This window comes from Humulus lupulus, chromosome 4, assembly GCF_963169125.1.
Source record: "Humulus lupulus chromosome 4, drHumLupu1.1, whole genome shotgun sequence".
NCBI classification, from domain to species: Eukaryota; Viridiplantae; Streptophyta; class Magnoliopsida; order Rosales; family Cannabaceae; genus Humulus; species Humulus lupulus.
Window position 1 is genome coordinate 113,117,444 of NC_084796.1, and position 8,701 is coordinate 113,126,144.

Here is an 8,701-nt window from a genome sequence, read left to right on the forward strand (position 1 = left end):
TTTAGCTAGAATTCAGAGGATTTGAACTGAAGTTTGAGGAATTAGCTCAACTCTAGCCAAGGAACACTCAACCAAGGCCAAGGTAAGAATTGAGTTTTATGTTTGAGGATTAGAATTATGAGTTTTGATTGAATATTAAGGGAGTTTATGGTTTGAATATTTAAGGGCTGAACTGGAGCTGAGAAGCTTGGGTTTTGGCTCAGAAATTGTTAAGGAAGTGGTTCATCGGAGAAGGTAAGTTTCAATTCGTAATTTAGAGGTTAAAATATGAGTTCGCATGAATGGTTTTTGTGTTTTTAAGCTGTTGGGTTTTAGAAATCAAAATGGGATTCTGAGGGGTTTTTAAGCTGGATTTATGTTGGATTATGCTGTTAGGATCATGCTAAAAGTCTTGTGATTAATGGGTTTTGGTATTAAGGTGTTTTGGGGTGGTTTTGAGTAAGGTTAGGATGTTAGAAATGGTGGATTTTTTGGGCGCGAAGGGTTGGGCCGCGGCTCTATTCTAGAGTGTCGCGACCCTACGAAGCAAAGGAGCCAGGGAGGCTTGGCCGAAGGGGAGCGCCGCGGTGCGTGTCTACCTTCAGAGAGGCTTGGTCTCTGTTTCAGGGGCGGGCCGCGGCTAGGTTTCTGGGGCCGCAGCCCTTAGGTGCATATTGATCTTTTGGGGATTTTAAGTGCGGGAACCTAACCTAGGGTGCTCAGGATCGATTTCACCACCATGTTTGGTGGAATTCGATGTCCCGAAAGCTAGCATTGTACCTGAAAACCTTTATTTGAATATTAATGGAATCCATTACCTTGGTTGTGACTAGGTGTTAAGCTAAGGCTCGGGAAGCAGATCGTGCTCGAGAGTCGTCGCTCGTAGTCGGTGAACGTGGAAATTAAAGGTAAGAAAACTACACCTAGTTGTGTATTTGTAATGGGACTAAGGGTTCCCTAATATGTATGCTTTCTAAGGATGGTATTATGCCATGTAAACAGTAAACCAACGGCCTAAGAGTGCCAAGGTTACACTAGCGCACAGGGCGCGACTCAGCCACTGGTAGCCGAGGACAGCTTATTATGCACTGAGCTCGGTTTAAGCGGGCCGGAGTCAGTGGGGTAAATAGAGGGTGCGGCCTAAGTTGTCGGCCCTGATAGTCATGTAACTTGATTGTTATTAATGCTTGGTTGCATCTTTGATTCTGAATACGTGCTATGTGATTAATTTGAGTGCTAAGTGATTGATCATGCTTAAGGGATTATTCATCTGTTATTGTTGTTTGTGATGCATATTATGTTTTCTTGCTGGGCCTTGGCTCACAGGTGCTACGTGGTGCAGGTAAAGGCAAGGGAAAACTTGATCAGCCTTGACTTGGAGAGCTCTGTGAGTTGAATGTACATGACCAGTTGCTAAGCCGCCACAGTTGAGGGGAAGGCAGGAGTAGGGGAACCAGAAATGTCTATTTTGCCTTAGAATGGCTAATGGGTGTTTAAACCTTGGAAATTTGTAAACTGACTTTCAATCGCTGTTCCTTTTTGGGATCCCATGTTTAAAATGTTTTGCTATATAGAATGTACACTTTTGAGACCAAAACCTTTTAACCCTAGCACATTAGTGGTTTCAGTATCACATTTTAACTAAATGGCTTGATTAGCGAGTCCTGCATCTTTGTAAACATACAGTGTAGCGGTCTTGGCTATCCAGGGCTTTACAACTCCTTGGTTGAGATAGTTAATAATAGGAGTCATCCATGTATCTCCTAACTCAACAGGTAATGCCTCCTGCTCGGTTATGCTTCTTTCCACCAAGTATTCGATGGGAACAACATTCAGGGTTTCTGCATCTTTGGCACTGGCAAGCTTGGCTAAGGCATCAACATTGGCATTCTACTCCCTCGAGACTTATGTAATCGAGTATCTCTTGAACTGTGTCAACAAGTCCTTTATCTTATTCAGGTACTACACCATCCTAAGTCCCTTGGCTTGATACTCTCCCAGTACCTAGTACACCACTAGCTGGGAATCGCTAAATATCTCCAGGGATTGTGCATGCACATCCCGAGATAAGCGTAATCCTGCTAATAATGCCTCATACTCAGCCTCGTTGTTTGAAGCGTTGAATCCAAATCTAAGAGCACATTGGATTCGATGATTCTCCAGAGTGATCAGTATGGTTCCTGCTCCTGATTTGTGTTCATTAGATGCTCCATCAACATATAGCTTCCATACGGGAGTATCTCCTTCCTTCTCGGTATCTCCATTATCCGATTAGTAGGAAGGGTCTTCAAGGTTGGTGCCCTCGGCTATGAAGTCCGCCAATGCTTGTCCTTTTATTGCCATCCTCAGATGATAAATGATATCAAACTGTCCTAACTACACTGCCCATTTGAGTAACCATCCTGAGGCCTCTGGCTTCTAAAGAACTTGTCATATCGGTTGATCTGTTAGGACTCGGATCAAGTGAGCTTGGAAGTATGGGCGCAGCTTTTGAGAGGCGATTACTAAATAGTAGGCTAGCTTTTCAAGAGGGGGATACCTAGACTTCGCACCTACTAGCCTTTCACTGACATAGTACAGAGGGTGTTGTACCCTGCTCTCTTCTTTAACCAAAGCAGCGCTGATTGCATGCTCAGTGATTGCCAAATAGATGAATAGTACTTCGCCATCTATTGGCTTCACTAGGACGGGAGGTTGAGCGAGATGCTCCTTCAAAGATTGGAAGGCTTTCTCACATTCCTCGGTCCATTGGATCTTCTTGCTGCCCCTTAGTAAGTTAAAGAATGGGACACACTTGTCCGTAGACTTTGATATGAACCTACTGAGGGTAGCTACTCTCCCTGTTAAGCTTTGCACTTCTTTGATTGTGGTAGGTGACTTCATGTCGATCAATGCTTTGATCTTCTCAGAGTTAACCTCAATTCTGCATGAATTGACTATGTATCCGAGAAACTTACCAGAACCAACTCCAAATGAGCACTTGAGAGGATTTAACTTCATGCGATACTTTCTAAGTCTTGCAAAGCATTCCTTCAAGTATTGAATGTGTTGACGCGGTTCTTCACAAATAGGTAATTAAGAGAAGGAGAGAAAAGGATTAGTGCTAAATGTGAACCGAAATAGATATATGATCTTAGAGGACGAAAGGGGTGACTCAAGACACGATTTTTAAGTGGTTCGAAGGTTAAAATCCTTCTACTCCACTAGTCAATATTATTGATCTATACTGAGTATTTGGTTACAAAGTATTTCTTACAAGAGATTATTTTTCCAACCCCTATCAACTCCCAAGGTCTCCATATTTATAGGAGAAGGCACCTGGAAGTTGGTAGGGAGGTCATCCCGTGACCTTCTTACTTGTCGTACAATTCTGTGACATTCATGATTAATTCCTAAACCTGACACATAAGTGTGGTCAAATCAATAGATAAGGAAGTAATGGGCCGCACGGCCCAACCCAATCGTGGGTGTCTGAACACGCACGTTCCTGCTGCGTGTCCGAGAAGTCAGGGGGATATCAGACACGTGATGCCTGATATATGGACGTTTACCTTGCGTGTGTTTACTTCTCAAGGGGACATAGCTCCATATCCAGCTCGTACCGCGAGCTGCATACTGGACTCGACCTTCGGCCTTCAGGGGGCCTGCTCCAGTCTTGGACGATGGAGGCGAGCCCTTTGGGCTTCCTCGAGCTAACGACAGAAGCTCCGGTCTTAGGGGAGTTCATGAGATAACTACGATTAGTCAGCAGCTCGACTTGCTAATCAGCCCGCGGGAAAACCAGGGTGTACATCTGCCCCCCAAGCTCCTGCTCGTGGTATACCACGTCGTATATAAGACCACAGTAGGGGCTTTTGGACTTCCCCATGAACTCTTCGCATTCCACTTTTTATGCAAGCGTCTGATACGTGGAACATCGTGGGTGGTGACGGTACGTCTTACGAGAACCGCATTTAATGGCCTAGCCCATGCCCAGCCGTCATTTCGTATTTCGAGTGGAGGGCCTCGGATCCCCCATCAGGGCCATCCAACGGCCCTCTATACGTGATCCTTTACGCATATAAAAAGGGGTGGCCACCTTACGCATGGGCCACCCTTTCATTCAAAAAATTTCAAGCTTCAAGCTCCTCTTCTTCTTCTCTCTATATCTCCAGAAGAACGAAACCCTCGACCCTGCTACTGCCACTTTCAGAATTCAAGAAGCTTAGGCGCACAGATTTCCCTGAAGCTTTGGAAGTTATTACACCGACGAAGCTCTTACCAACGCAACACCTTCGTCTACCTCCCAGCCACACACTGTAAGTTTCCCGACCCTGTGTGTTTTGAAAATATGTTACTGTAGCTTAGGTAAATTTTTTTACTGTAGCTGCATGCAAGGGTTTGATGGGTTTTGTGGATATGGAGGGTGACAGCCTTTTTAGGTTAGGGTATATTTGTTGTAGGAAATCGCTTTAGAGTATGGGTTTCAGGATGCTTTTTCTGGGGAAAATTTCTGGGTAGGAGTTTTGGGAATTTTGGGTGCAAAACCGGGTAGCTTAGGGAACATGCCTCACAAGCAGTTTTGCAATTTTCTGCCTACTGAACCTTTCCCCCCAAGGAAAATTCTATCCTGACCCTCCTGACACACGAATCCCGAGTAATCGGGGATCGGTTGGGAGCACAGGTGCGTGTTCATCGAACCACGTGGTCCCACTCTCCACGGGTTGGGCTTACCTCAGCTCGTGTAAATAATAATTGCTTTTTCCTCATGCTTGGGTCGCCTTTTCTGAAATGTTTTCTTTTGTTCGTTAGGCGACCAGATGGCTCCAAAGAGAAAACTCCCACAGAAGAACATCAGCAGCTCGGCCTCCCAGCAGGACAAAGGGAAGGCGGCGATGCCTAGCTCCCCGATCCCCTGCTTCGGGCCGGCAGTGGAGAAGGAGGTCGAGGTGGCCCCTGATGCCTTCTTTGAGGCGGAAAGGATCGTCTCGAAGATAACCGACCAGGTGAAGATTAAAAAAATCTTCCTTTCCCACAACATCGCCCTGGGGAAAGCGTCCGTAGTGGCCCGACCTGCTTCAGAAGGCGAGCGGAGCTGTGCGCCGCTCGACGAGTCATTCGCGGCCTGGAGTGGTGAACATTTTAAGGCAGGGGCCTTCCTTCCACTGGATCAGTACTTTGCTGATTTCCTTAACTATGTGGGGTTGGCCCCATTTCAGCTCCCCCCCAATTCCTACCGTCTGCTGGCAGGGTTGAGGTATTTGTTCCAGAAGCACGAGTGGGAGGTCCCCACTCCTGCAGACATTTTATATTTCTTCTACCTCAAAGCCAGCCCGGACCAGCGGGGGCGAGGTGACGGGTTCTACTATTTAACCCGGTTTCCCAATACGGCGGCGGTCATCGAGTTGCCCAGCCACCCCAATGACTTTAAGGACCAGTTCTACATGTCAACTGGTTTCCGGAACTGCGAGCACCACTATTTCAATCGTCCTCGTAAGTTTCTCCCATCCTTAGCTCTCATTTTAAGTGTTATTTTAGCTCCTCCCGTACCCCATTTTGACTCAGACTAATCTTGCAGCCATCTTCGCGAGGACAGAGAGATCTGTGACCCTCAGGGCCCAATACGAAACACTGGCGGGCTTGCCCCCCAGTGAGAAGGATTATCGCGTGCTCGTGACGGACGAGACGATGGTGTTCTGCAAGCTAATTTTTCCAAATCAGACCCTGAGCCTAAAGAGGCCCTAGGGGCCGCCCCCAGCTTGGGACACCAGACCTATCATCGTGGAGGAGGTCGCGGGAGATGAAGAGGAGGAGGATGAGGGCGACGAAGTTCCGCTCGTGAGGAACAGGAAGAGGACCTTGGAGGTCGCCCAGAGGATGGGCGAGGAGAGGATCCAATCTGGAGCAGCCGCTGGTCCTTCTGGCCAAGGTAACCCTTACTTGTTTAGGAGTCTAGATAGGGCCACTGCAGACCCCCGGCTGGCTAGGTTCAATCCTAGGCAGCTCATCCATCGTCACCGAAGCGATCCGGACCTGAACACACTCCTGCTCCATTGTGTCGACCGGCTCGTGCTGGATCACCAAGAGAGCCGGCCTAGGGGTACCGTAGTAGTAGATAACACCCTAGCCTTTAGGTCGATCCTATTCGAGGAGTATGGGACCAACCTACGCACATGGCCATCACTCCAGAGGGGTATCTATGCTCCGGGGCTTAGGTAGTATGTAGAAGAATCTAGCCCTGAGTCAGAACCGGACCCAGAACTTGCGCCAGTTCGGGAAATAATCGCCTTAGGTTCTTCCAGCTCGGGGGGTAGGGCTCCCTTAGTATTCGCATACTTTTTATATTTAACCCTTTGTCCTTGTCTGTATGGTTGCTAACTTGTACTAACCATGTTTTTGTTTTGACAGAAGAGATGTCTCAGCCCGAGGATAGCTTGCGAGGCGCAGTCTTCGGGGGAAACCCCTCGGCCGGCCCAAGACTAAAAAGGTTTCGGGGGTCCAGGAGCGCCACTGGGACCTCCACCAAGTCTCCGGCAAAGGAGAAGGAGAAAACCCCGGCTGCCTAGGACACGGGAGCAATTCTTCCTGCCGCAGGAGCAGGCCAAATGCCTCCACCACTCCCGCGAGCTCCAGCCGCTACTCAGGACGTAGGAACGGAGCTCGGGACTCCGGCCGTGGTGGCCTCCGATGTGCGCATCCCAGTCAATCCTCAGGACCTGGAGAAGATCCCAGAGGCCTTCCGGGGGACAGTGTACGAGTCGGCGAACTACGCCGTCAATCATATCTATAAGTTCACCGAGAAGGAACTTCGGGCCATTGAGACAATGAGCCCAGTTGAGGTGATGGAGTCTTCAATGAGCATGACCCTGACAGCAAGTTGCCTTGTTTTCTCTGTAAAGCTCTTACCCTTACACTTTTCCCTGTTTTTCCTCTAAGGCAATTTTATCTTTCATTTCTCACAGGGCGTCGTCGCTCTCCACCGGAGCATCATCAGGGCCAAGACTCAACTCGAGGATATGAGAGCTGAGCATCAGGCTTCCCTTCAGGAGGCTAAGGCGACTGAAGATGCCTTGGCGACCGCAAAGGCCGAGTTGGAGAAAGCCCTCTCGAAGGTCCAGGAGCTCGAAACCTCCCTTGCCACCTCGCAAACGGACCTCGAGGCTGCGAAGACTGAGTTCCAGGCCGCCCAGGTCGCCCTAGAGGCCGAACGGACCACTTCGGAGCAGTCCATGCAGGATCTGTTCTATCACTGCTGGGCTTACAATCCGGAGGCTGACTTCTCCTTCATGTCACCGAGCCTTTGGGTGCGCTTGCTGGTGAAGTTCCAAGCTCGCCTTGCGAAAGAGGCACCGCCTTCAGAGACTAGGGAAGCCTCTGGCACGACGGAGCAGGGTGAGACAGCCACCTCCAAGGGGCCATCTGACGGAGCTTAGGGCGTTCTTTCCCTGTTGTCTTTGAACATTTTCAAGTATATATTTTTTTTTGTAACCTTTGCATGAGGTGTTTTCACCTCGAGACAATTTGCTTTGACGTTTTTAATTTACGCTCTTTTATGCTTTTAAGCATTTCAGTTATAATTTATTAAAAAACCTAGTTCGCGTTAACTTTAACCCATATTTCGAGCTCTTGAAGGAGAACAACGATCAATAGATTTAAATCAACTTCTAAGTTTTATGACTCGGTTAAAACCAGGAACTTAATTTGAAAACTTAGTTCGTGTTAATCTTTTATCCATATCTCGAGCTCTTTAAGAAGAACAACGATCAACAAATTTAAATCAACTTCTAAGTTTTATGACCCGGTTAAAACCAGGAACTTAATGTGAAAACTTAGTTCGTGCAAACTTTTATCCATATCTCGAGCTCTTTAAGAAGAACAATGATCAACAGATTTAAATCAACTTCTAAGTTTTATGACCCGGTTAAAACCAGGATAGGACTTAGTTAGCGTTAACCCTTATCAATATCTCGCGTTTTTAAGAAAACAACGGTCAACCGATAAGAATCAACATCTAAGTCGTTAAGGAGACCTGTTTATATCTAGGTACCATATGCCCCCCAAGTAACTGGGAAAGGGTCTTTCGTGGTTATTTTAGGATTACACTTGCAAATATGCGTGAAAAGCTGATTTTCATTAATACATAAGAAGTGGCCTTCCAGGCCTTACAAGTAGATCATTGGTAATATCTCTTTAAGTGGATGGCATTCCAAGTTCACGGGACCGCCCCTCCATCAAGTCGAGCTAGCTTATAAGTTCCCTCCTTGATGACCTGGTATGCTCCTTCCCAGTTCGGTCCCAAAACTCCGTCTTTGGGATCTTTTCCGGCGAGGAAAACTCTTCTCAGGACCAAGTCGCCTATGCTAAAGGTGCGTTTTTTAACCTTGGTGTTGAAGTAGCGGGCGATAATGGGCGAGCTGGAGTTGCGAATCCTCCCGCCTTTACTCAACCAGATCGAGGGAATGGCACAGGAGCTCGTGGTTTCGATCTTGGTCGTAAGATTGGACTCTATGCGAAATAACCTTTATCTCCAAGGGGAGGACTGCCTCACTCCCAAAAGTTAAAGAAAAGGGAGTATGACCCATAGGAGTCCGATGCGAGGTCTGGTATGCCCATAGGACCTGGGGGAGCTGTTCTGGCCAGACCCCCTTCGCTTCATCTAATCTTTTCTTGAGGCTCGCCTTTAAGGTCTTGTTGACAGCTTCGACCTGGCCATTAGCCTGAGGATAGGCCACGGAGTAGAAAA